Below are 12504 nucleotides of genomic sequence, written 5' to 3' on the forward strand. Positions count from 1 at the left end.
ATTAAATCGGTACATTGCCTTATTTTTGAAATTAATTAAAACATGAGAAAAATATTCCTAAAGTGAGAAATTAAAAATAGATAAAGGACTTAAAAAAATGATATCATTAATGAAAAATATTAACATGGAATACTAGAATATTAGAATAACAATAATAATGATATTTACAAAATAAAACAAATCATGTACTAATAATAAAATAGGAAAAATGATATATTTGGTAATAATAATATAAAATAATAATATGTACATAAAATACATATATATATATATATATGCATATAATAAAAGTATGTAATAATAATAATAATAATAATAATAATAATAATATCTACAATAAAAGAAAATATTAAGAAACGCATACATAAAAAAATATATACATAAAAATTTACAACAATAATATAAAATAATGATATGTACAAAAATATATATATACATATGTACATAAAATATACACTAATATAATAATTGTTATAATAATACTAGCAATAGTAATAATTTGTAATAATAATATATACACAATATGGTATTTAAAATATATATATATGTATATATAATAATATTTAAGAATATATACATAAGAAATATATAACTAATGGCATTAAAATATATATATACATAATATATATAAAATACATATATATATATACGTATTAGAAATGATAAAAAAAATTATTAACACACTACATAAGTAAATGAAATATAGTAATAATACTAAAATAATTAATTTAAATAGTAAAGTAACTAAAAAGAATTAAATTGAACTAAAAACAAAATATTTGGGGCAAAATTGAAATAAAAATAAAAGGAAAGGACTATGTTGAGCATGCGCGGAAATAGTGGGGGGCCAAAACACAATTAATCCTCCCCTCAAAACATAACATAGCAAGAGGGACTAAATCGCAAAGCGCTACATACTTTAAGGCCAATTTTTGACAAAAAAAATCATTTTGAAGAGAGAAAGAAAAAAAAGAAGGGAGAAAGAAGAGAGAAGGGAGGGGGGAAAAGAAATCCGGCCAAGGGGGGGTCACTTGACCGATCGTCGATCGATTGCTTGCCGTCGCTGCCTGCCACCGCATACGGTGGCGGAAAAAATAAAAATTTTTCTTAACAATATATGTATATATAAAGAAAGAAAAAAGCAATACAAAAAAAAAGAAAGAAAAAAGATTCGAAAGAAGAGGAAAAAAGAAAAAATGCAACCTTTTTATTGATGTTTCTTTTGTGTTCAAAATTTGAAGGGATTTTTGTGTTTGTCTCCTTTTTCAATCTTTCTAAAAATCCCTCCCTTACATGATTTTTGAATGGCTTTTTATAGCCATCTTTTACATGATTTTCTATTATTTCGTTTTCTATTTTGTAGGTGGTGGTGGTAGACAATGGATATCAAAAATGGGAGGAAAAATGGGGCAAGTGGGAAAGTGGCTAGGTGGCTAGGGTTTCTTGGTTTTTTTGGGGGGGGTTTAGGTTTTTCTTTTTTTTTTGGGGGTTAGGTTTTTTCTTTTTTTTTTTTGTTAGGTTTTTTTTTGGAGGGCTTAATGGGCTTTTGAATTGGGTTTAATATTTGGGTTTTGTAATGGGTTTGGGTAGATGTAAATGGGTCATGGGTTAAGGGTTTTAGTGGGTTTAGAGGTTTGGTTGGGTTTTGATATAATTGGGCCCGGGCAATTTGGGCTTCTACACTACCAATTGAAGATCGACATTCAGATTGAAAGATCCAGAACTGAGAAAGTGCAAAAAGAAGTTGAAGTCGTGAGAAATGACTTAAGAGACCTCCATCTGGAAAATAAAAAGTGAAGAGGCACAATAAAAAATAGTGGGCTGGGCAAGTCATCGGCAAAATGGAAAGAGGAGATAAGTAACATTAAAGGAGGGATGGAATTTTGGAAAGGAAAAGCAAAGAAAGAGGAAGAAAAGGCTGCACGGGCTATGATAGAATTGAGGAAGAAGAACGCTGAATATGAAGTAGTGTCTGCCGAGGTGATGACTAGTCGATCTAAACGTCAAGAACTAAAAGAAAGGATATGAGAGTTAGAAGATATGCTGCAAGATCGTCAACAATAGTTAGATACTCTCTTGAAGGCTTTGGAAGAAAAAGATTGTCAGTTTGATAGAGACGTTCGTGCTTGCGAAGAGGGCCTCCAGGAAAAAGAAAGGCAACTTAGCTATTTGATCAATGAAGTTCGTGGGGTAGCCATGCACATGGTACAATTATCGGAAGAAGCTGAAAATCTCAGTTGCCAATTCCCACCAAGCCAACAATCGAGCATATCGGAATTCTTAGAGCGAATAAAGAAATATGACGATATAGCTAGAAAGTTTGTGTAATAGCTGAATCAAAAATGGCAAAATGTTTTGTAATGAACTCTTTTGATGAATGAAATGCCTAAATAGGGGCTATCTTGAAATCAACACCAATTCATTCATGACTAACATTCATTTGGCATTCAAGCATTCATGCATTTATTCATTCATTCATGGCATATCCCGTACTCATTTGCTGAGGTTAAAACGTACAATTCACAGTTACAATACTTCAAATCTGGAACCGCGCCACTCGTATAGAACGCGTCGACAAACTAGAACAATGGAGGCTGAATTCAATGAAAGGATTGAAAGAATGGAAAGTGTCGAAACCATTCTTTTGAAAACGGGGATCGACTTTGTTTGAAAGTGAAAATTAAAACGGGAGTCGCCACCAATCTTTTATCAGGTGTGATCGGATCACCTTTGTTTTAATAAATCAATTTTAGTTTACTAAAACAGGGCCTTTGGTCTACGAAACTTGAGAGAATGAGTTCGGGAGTCGGTTACGTGCGAGGAAGGATTAGCACCCTCGACATGCCCAAAAAATTGGTACCGAATTGATTAGTTATTGTCTTAATGTCGAAAATTAAAAAATCGGGAAGGGACTTGAAATACGATCTTTTCTATTAATACTGATTTTAAAATTCTTGAATTAGCTTAAATCAATTTGTTTAAAGATTTCCCTATCTCGAGATGTCGGAGTATCACATCCCGTAAGTTAGGACACAATACCATGAATTCCCGAGCACAAGGTCGTCTTTTAAATTGGAAATCTGTATATTTCAAAACTCAAAAGGATATTTAGCTATTTAAAACCAACGAGAGAACCGAAACCCCGTAAGTTAGGGCACAATTCTTCGATGTTCCAAAATGCGAAACATTGCCTTATTTATTGAAATTAATTAAAACATGAGAAAAAATATTCCTAAAGTGAGAAATTAAAATAGATAAGCAGCATAAAAAATGATATCATTAATGAAAAATATTAACATGGAATACTAGAATATTAGAATAATAATAACAATGATATTTACAAAAAAAGAAAAATAAAACAAATCATGTACTAATAATAAAATAGGAAAAATGATATATTTGGTAATAATAATATGTACATAAAAATACATATATATATATGTGCATATAATAAAAGTATGTAATAATAATATCTACAATAAAAGAAAATATTAGGAGGCGTACATAAAAAATATATACATAATATAAATATAATATATACAATATACACATATGATAAAAAAAACTATTAATATGTACATGTATATCTATATACACATTAAGTAAAAGTACTAATGCTAACAATATTAATAATAAATATAATAATAGATATATATGCATATAATAGTAAGAAAGCGAAACATAAAGAATATATATATAGCTGAATATAATATAATAATAACAATATATAAAAATAATAGTGATAACAATATTACATATATAACATGATTAATATTTAAAGTTGAATTAAATAGCAAAATAATATGAAATCCAAGGTAAATATGAAAAATAAATGAACACGGACCAAAATTGGATTAAAATCAAAAATTTGGGGCTAATTTTTTAAAAAATATAAAGGAGAAAGGACCTATTAGAACGCGCATAAAACTGTGGGGGACCAAAAACACAATTAATCCTCCCCTCAAAACATAACATAGCAAGAGGGACTAAATCGCAAAGCGCTACATACAAAAATCATTTTGAAGTGAGAAAGAGAAAAAAAAAAGGAAGGGAGAAAGAAGAGAGAATGGAGGGGGGAAAAAGAAATCCGGCCAAGGGTCGCCGCCGCCACTCATGTCACGCCGACCACCCACCGTGGGTAAATTTTTTTAACAATATATGTATATATAAAGAAAGAAAAAACAACACAAAAAAGAAAGAAAAAGATTCGAAGAAGAGGAAAAAGAAAAAATGCAACCTTTTTATTAATGTTTCTTTTGTGTTCAAAATTTGAAGGGATTTTTGTGTTTGTCTCCTTTTTCAATCTTTGTAAAATCCCCCCCTCTTTTACATGATTTTTGAATGGCTTTTTATAGCCATTTTTTACATGATTTTCTATTATTTCTTTTTCTATTTTGTAGGTTGTGGTGGTAGACAATGGATATCAAAAATGGGAGGAAAAATGGGGCAAGTGGGAAAGTGGCTAGGTGGCTAAGGTTTCTTAGTTTTTTTTTTTGGGTTAGGTTTTTCTTTTTTCTTCTTTTTTTTTTTTGGTTAGGTTTTTTTGGGGGGGCTTAATGGGCTTTTGAATTGGGTTTAATATTTGGGTTTTGTAATGGGTTTGGGTAGATGTAAATGGGTCATGGGTTAAGGGTTTTAGTGGGTTTAGAGGTTTGGTTGGGTTTTGATGAAATCGGGCCCGGGCAATTTGGGCTTCTACAGAAAGAATCCAAAAGGAATTACAAGAGCAGTTGGCTAGGTCACAGCAAGAGACGAGAGACTTAATGGTGAGATCACGAGAAGAATCGCTCGAACAGAAGGATCAAATGGCCAAGATTATGGAGATGATGTCAGCTTTAGTTAAAGGAAAGGGACCCATGCAGAGCCCTGACATCGAGGAATCTCGGTCAAGAGTTAATCACAATCAAGACCCGCTCTATCCCCCCGGATTCACTCTACCACACGCCCACGTAGCACAAAGAGGGTACACCCAAGGAGAACCCACAGACCCAGAGCAACCGCCGGTGCCACATACTCATTTAGGGCAAGAAATATTCATATCAAATCCTGGGGCTAATTCTGCCAATCCAATTGTTCCAGATTTGAACGATCCAGCGGAAATAGCCAGGTTGAGAATGAACGATCACGAAGCTCAAGAGAAGTATAGGAGCTTAGAGGAAAGATTCAAAGCAATAGAGAGTACTGAAGCCTTCTCTGCACTAAGTGCCAAAGAGCTCAGTTTGGTGCCCGATCTAGTTCTGCCTCTGAAGTTCAAGGTGCCTGATTTCAAAAAATACGATGGCACGAGATGTCCAAAGGCGCATCTTGTCATGTTTTGCCGAAAAATGACTGGTTACGTGAATGAAGACCAGCTACTCATACATTGTTTTCAGGATAGTCTATTAGGATCGGCTTTTCGGTGGTACAACCAGCTTAGTAAGGAAAGGATCCGATCTTGGAAGGACTTGGCATCAGCATTCTGTGAGCAATACAAGCATGTATTGGATATGGTGCCAGACCGGATGACTTTGCAAATGATGGAGAAAAAGCCGTCAGAAATTTTTAGACAGTATGCGCAGAGATGGAGGGATGTCTCAGCCCAAGTGGAACCCCCATTAACAAAAACGGAGATAACCGTTCTTTTCATCAACACTTTGAAAGCACCATTTTATGACAAACTAGTGGGAAGTGCCACGAAAGACTTTGCGGATATTGTAATATCCGGTGAGCTTATAGAGAATGCCGTCAAGAGTGGTAGAATGGAAGGTCAAGAAAGTTCAAGAAGGGCAGCGCCCATGAAGAAGAAAGAACCAGAAGCCCACATGGTGGGAATGGGAAGCCGTTATGCCCCTAACCCATATCTAAACCAACCCCGACCTCAAAATTATCCTCCTCCGAATTTCTATTATCCTCCTCAGATCCCTTACTACCGAGTACCACCTCTTTTCTACCCCGTATACGCCATTAACAACCAAAGGCCCGTCACTACATTCCCACAAAATACAATACCCGCCCAAGGGCAACCCAAAAACGAGCAGAGGCCAGCAAAACCCTATTCCGAGAAACCACAATTTACCCCTATTCCTGTGTCATATGGGGAACTGTACCCAAAAATTTTGGAGAAGCAATTGATATCCCCGCATTATATGGCACCCTTAAGGCCCCCATACCCGAAATGGTATGACCCAAACGCTAGTTGTGCATACCATGCGGGAAACCAAGGACATTCCACGGAAAATTGCCTAGCCTTTAAGAGGAGAGTTCAAGGATTAATTGATGCGGGTATCCTACGATTTGATAGTGCCAGTAATGTAACTGGGAACCCGTTCCCTAACCATACTGAAGGGAATGTAAGCACAGTAGGGAAAGAAGATGAATGGCAAGTCAGAAGATGTGTTTCAGAAAAAAGGACGCCGCTGCAGAAAATCTGGGAGGCACTGGTTAAGAATAGATTGCTCTGTCGCCCCGACGATAATCTCAGAAAAGAATGTCAGGATTTTTGTGATTTTCATGGAATTGTAGCGCACGACATTCAATCATGTGAGGAATTTAAAAGGTTACTGCAAGACCGGATAGATGATAAGGAGATGGAGATCATTCGTGAAGGAGAGGCCAACGAGAAAGAAGTATGTGCCTCTGACAATCAATCGTCAGGTTGGCCGTATAGCGCCGATCGACCATTCGTAATTTATTATGATGCAAGGAACTGGTAAAACCAAAAATGATAATTGAACTACCGTCTCCTTTCCCTTACAAGGACAATAAAGCAATACCATGGAAATATGACGTTAATATCGTCACACCTGAAGATGAAAAACCCAAAGCCATGACTGGAAGCGTCGGGGAAGTAGGTCATTTCACTCGTAGTGGAAGATGTTATTTGAAGGAGATAAAACAGAACAGTGACTTGAAATAAAAAGGAAAAACACCGATACACGTGACCGAAGAGGAGCATGAAACTGTGCCTGAACAAGAAGCTAAAAAGCCTATGGACGAGGAGGAAGCACAAGAATTCTTAAAATTTACCAAGCACAGTGAGTACAACGTGGTAGAACAATTGAGTAAGCAGCCAGCGAGAATCTCGGTATTATCTCTGCTGTTGAATTCAGAACCACACCGGAACGCTCTGCTGAAAGTGTTAAATCAAGTTTATGTGGCAAACAATGTATCCATTGAAAAACTGGATAGATGGATGAACAACTTGAATGCGGATAATTTCATTTCTTTTAGTGACGATGAAATACCGCCCAATGGTAGAGGCTCAGTGAAAACATTGCATATCACAACCCGTTGTAAGGGCTATATAATACCGAACGTGCTCATCGACAATGGATCGGCACTCAATGTCATGCCTTTGGCCACACTTTCTAGGATTTCGATAGATTTGTCCTATCTAAGGCCCTGCCATTCTACAGTAAGGGAATTCGATGGAACAAGACGAGAAGTTATGGGAAAAATCGAGATCCTTCTAGAAGTGGGTCCCTATATATACGATGTTGAGTTTCAAGTCATGGACATCACACCATCATATAATTGTCTCTTGGGAAGACCTTGGATCCATTCTGCTGGAGCAGTCCCATCATCCCTCCATCAAAAGGTGAAATTTATCATGGATGGTTGTTTGGTCACTGTCGAAGGAGAAGAAGACATTGTTGCATCTATCTCTACTGATGCGCCTTACCTCGAAGTAAGCAAAGACGCAGTAGAATGTTCCTTTCGATCCCTTGAATTTATCAATGCCACATTCGTCGCTGAGGGAAACAGAATTCCCGCGCCAAAACTATCGAGAAATGCCAAGATGGGTGTCAAATTGACTGTAGGAAAGGGAGCCCGAGCAAGGAAAGGTTTGGGAAGGTACCTGCAAGGAATAGTCAGGGCTCTAAAGCCAGTACACCACAAGGCCCAATACGGTTTAGGGTTCCATCCGGACATGCGTCAAAGAAGAAAGCAATGGAAGAAAGATCAGGAAAGAAGGATCGCGAGAACACTAGGCCGAGAACCAGAATGGGAGCCCATGGAATTCCCTCCTTTGTCAAGAATATTTACGTCTGCGGGAATAATATACCCAGGGCAGTATAGTGCACAAAGCACAATGTTAATGATCGAAGAGGGTTTTTAGAATATCAGTATAAATGTCATTGACAAAGGAGCTGACGCGAGTAAAGATGTCTCAAAGATACGCCCTTGTCCCCCGGGTTTCATGTTGAACAATTGGACTGCCCAGGATCTTCTTGTAGTTTATAAGTCTTCAGAGTAATGCTCAAACGTTAACATTCTGTTATGTCCTCAGATATAACAGAATTCTTTTTGTAAGAGCTTGCATTCACTCTTTATCATTTAAATAAATATCAATGAAGATGCATTTTGTCACGATTTTTTCGCATTATCACTAATTCCATAATCATTTCATAGCCTATCTTTACAATTGCCTCACGCCATACCATAACATTTAGTTTGTTGGTTTCAATACTTAGATGCCCCTCTATAGTTTCCGTTTCCATTCAACTTTCAGGTGCTCAGATATCAACAGCATGAACAAACCCGTTACGAGTCCTGAAATCGATTTTGAGAAGGCTGTTTGTTTAGGAGAATTTGAAGTCGAAGAAAATACTGAAGAATATGTCTCGTCTCCTGACTTGCTAAGAATGGTGGAACAAGAGGATAAACAGATTTTGCCTCATCAAGAATCTGTTGAAACAATAAATCTGGGAACTGAAGAAAGGAAGTAAGAAGTGAAGATTGGGACTTCTATTTCAAGGGGCACCAGGCATAATTTGATTACTTTGCTCCGCGAGTACAAAGATGTATTCGCATGGTCATATCAGGACATGCCAGGATTGGAAGAATATGTAGCGGTCCATAAGTTCCCATTAAAGCCAAAATGCAAGCCCATTCAACAAAAGCTAAGACGGATGAGACCTGAGATGTTGTTGAAGATAAAAGAGGAAGTCAAGAAGCAATTTGATGCTGGCTTCCTACAAGCCTCCAAATATCTAGAATGGGTAGCTAACATAGTCCTGATACCAAAGAAAGACGGCAAAGTACGAATGTGCGTAGATTATCGTGACCTGAATCGAGCAAGTCCTAAAGATAATTTTCCCTTACCACACATTGATACGTTGGTGGATAACACAGCAAAACATTCATTGTTTTCTTTTATGGACGGATTCTCAGGGTATAATCAGATCAAGATGGCCCCTGAGGATATGGAGAAAACTATCTTCGTAACAATGTAGGGAACATTCTGCTACAAGGTGATGCCATTTGGGTTAAAGAATGCTGGGGCAACATATCAGAGGGCTATGGTGACGTTATTCCATGACATGATGCATAAAGAAATAGAGTTCTACGTCGACGATATGATCGCTAAATCCCGAGGGGAAGAAGAGCATGTAGTGAACCTGAAGAAGTTGTTCGATAGACTGAGAAAGTTCCAGCTAAAACTTAATCCAGCCAAATATACGTTTGGGGCTACCTCGGGAAAATTGTTGGGCTTCATTGTCAGTGAAAGAGGTATCGAGGTTGATCCAAATAAAATAAAAGCCATTCAAGAGTTACCACCTCCGCGCACGCAAAAGGAAGTCAGAGGATTTTTAGGGAGGTTAAACTACATCGCCCGATTCATCGCTCAACTTACTAACCAATGCGACCAAATCTTTCGGCTTTTTTGAAAACATAACCCAGGAGAATGGAATGAGGAATGCCAGGTGGCCTTTGATAAGATAAAACAATATTTGTCTAGTCCTTCAGTACTAGTACCGCCAACTCCAGGAAGACCATTAATTTTGTATCTGACAGTGTTAAAAAATTCAATGGGTTGCGTACTGGGGCAACATGACGAGTCAGGAAATAAAGAAAAAGCGATCTACTACCTCAGTAAAAAGTTTACTGAATATGAGGCAAAGTATTCATCCATTGAAAAATACTGTTGCGCTCTGGTTTGGATAGCTCGGAGACTCAGGCAATATATGTTGTATCATACAACATGGTTAATTTCAAAGCTGGACCCAATAAAGTACATGACGGAATCACCTGCACTCTCAGGACGAATGGCACGATGGCAGATTTTACTATCGGAGTACGACATCGTCTATGTAAGTCAAAAGTCGATAAAGGGGAGCGCAATAGCTGACTTCTTAGTAACCCGAACAATGGATGAATATGAGCCATTGAGATTTGATTTCCCGGATGAAGATTTGATGTGCATTACAGAAAAAGAGGGCGAGTCATCCAAAAAGAAGTCATAGAAGATGAGCTTTGATGGTGCATCGAACGCATTGGGGCATGGGATTGGAGCGATCTTAGAATCGCCGAAGGAACCATTACCCACTCACCGCCGGTGAATTTCTTACGTACCAATAACATAGCGGAATATGAGGCATGTATCATGGGACTTCGTGCAGCTATTGAACGAAACGTCAAAACTTTAAAGGTATACGGAGACTCAGCCTTGGTGATTTACCAAATCTGTGGAGATTGGGAAGTGAGAGACTCGAAACTGGTTAAATACAGAGATCTAGTGGCAGAGTTGGTTAAAAAATTCGAAGAAATAACTTCTAATTACCTCCCACGAGAATAAAACCAACTGGCTGATGCCTTGGCCACTTTGGCTTCAATGTTCAAAGCAAACAGGGAAACATAAATAATGCCTCTTCAAATGAGCATATATGAAGTCCCTGCACATTGTTTCAGCATTGAGAAAGAGACAGATGGACGACCATGGTTCCATGATGTCTTAGAATATATCAAGAATCAAAAGTATCCCGAACAAGAAAACGAGAACGACAAAAGAACAATCAGAAGAATGGCAGCAGGATTCGTTCTTGATGGGGACATCCTGTACAGAAGAGGAAAAGATCAATTGCTCTTGAGATGCGTAGATGCTGTTGAAGCCAGAAAAATACTTAAAGATGTCCATGAGGGAATTTGCGGGACACATGCCAATGGTTTCACTATGGCCAGAAAGATTATAAGACTCGGATATTACTGGTTGTCGATGGAAAGTGACTGCATTAATTTCGCACGAAAATGCCACAAATGTCAAATTTATGGGAATAAAATTCATATAGCCCCTTTGCCTCTTCACGCCATGACTTCTCCGTGGCCTTTTTCTATGTGGGGCATAGATGTTATAGGGCCAATTTCTCCAAAAGCTTCTAATGGACACCGATTCATTTTTGTGGTTATTGATTACTTCACAAAATGGATAGAAGCCGCATCATTTTCCAATGTGACGAAGACTGCGGTTTGTAGGTTTTTGAAAAAGGAAATCATTTGTCGATATGGTTTGCTTGAAAGAATTATTTCAGATAACGCCTTGAATTTGAACAACAAGATGATGAAAGAAGTGTGTGAGCAATTCCAAATAAAGCATCATAACTCCTCGCCCTATCACCGAAAGATGAATGGAGCGGTTGAAGCGGCCAACAAGAATATTAAGAAGATTATTGGGAAAATGACTGAGACATATAAAGACTGGTACGAGAAGCTACCATTTGCTTTGTATGCATATCGCACATCTGTACGGACATCTACGGGGGCAACTCATTTCTCTCTGGTCTATGGAATGGAAGCTGTGCTACCTATCGAAGTTGAGATCCCCTCTTTACTAGTCTTAATGGAGTTGAAATTAAAGGAAGCAGAATAGGTTCGAGCTCGATATGACCAGTTAAACCTCATCGAAGAAAAACGTCTAAAGGTAATTTGTCATGGACAAATGTACCAGAAGAGAATGATCGCGGCTCATGACAAGAAAATACGGCCAAGAGAATTCCACGAAGGAGAACTCGTGCTGAGAAAGATTCTCCCAATACAAAGAGACCTGTGAGAAAAATGGGCACCGAATTGGGAAGGACCATACGTCGTAAAGAAGGCATTCTCGGGCGGAGCTTTGATTCTCACTGAGATAGATGGGAAGGAGTTACCGAGTCCAGTGAACTCAGATGCTGTAAAGAAATATTATGCTTGAAAAAGGAAACCAAGATGAAAACTCGAAAATGGCATCTTAGAGAGAAAAAAGGGATCAAGGTGAAAACCCAAAAAGGGCGTCTTGATTAAACACAAAAGATTAGGATGAAAACTCAAAAGGGCATTCTAATGAAGCAAACCCGGGCTTAAAGAACAAGGCATTTTGAACGGTGGGTCAAATAGTGAGACTACAGTATTTGAAGCATTTCTGAAAGCTCGAAATCTTCTACGCAAGAAGCCATGCTCGAAAAGATTCTTGATTGAGGAACGTGGAAGAGTTCATGCATTGAATATCTAGAGCATTTGTATTCGTTGAATGCAATCCTTTTCTCTTTATGACACTTTTTTACTATTATTGGTTAACTTTCTTTGTTTACTACATTTGAAATGAATAAATGCGAGGTATCCTTTTGTCCCTACCTGACCATTTTTTTCATGCATCTCATTATGTGGTTCGTTTAAATGATAAATAGTGAAATGACATACTCTAAACAAAAGAAATGTTAAGCATTACCCGGGTAAGAATTTGATAAGTACAAGAGCCTCAACGCAAGGACA

General features: G+C 37.6%; 1 pseudogene; it reads left to right on the forward strand.

Moving 5' to 3' along the window:
* The first annotated feature begins 4856 nt into the window (after window positions 1-4856).
* Window positions 4857-11947, forward strand: LOC128280698 (uncharacterized; annotated as a pseudogene).
* The last annotated feature ends 557 nt before the right edge of the window (window positions 11948-12504 follow it).

The sequence above is a fragment of the Gossypium arboreum genome, chromosome 1 (genome assembly GCF_025698485.1).
Source record: "Gossypium arboreum isolate Shixiya-1 chromosome 1, ASM2569848v2, whole genome shotgun sequence".
NCBI lineage: Eukaryota > Viridiplantae > Streptophyta > Magnoliopsida > Malvales > Malvaceae > Gossypium > Gossypium arboreum.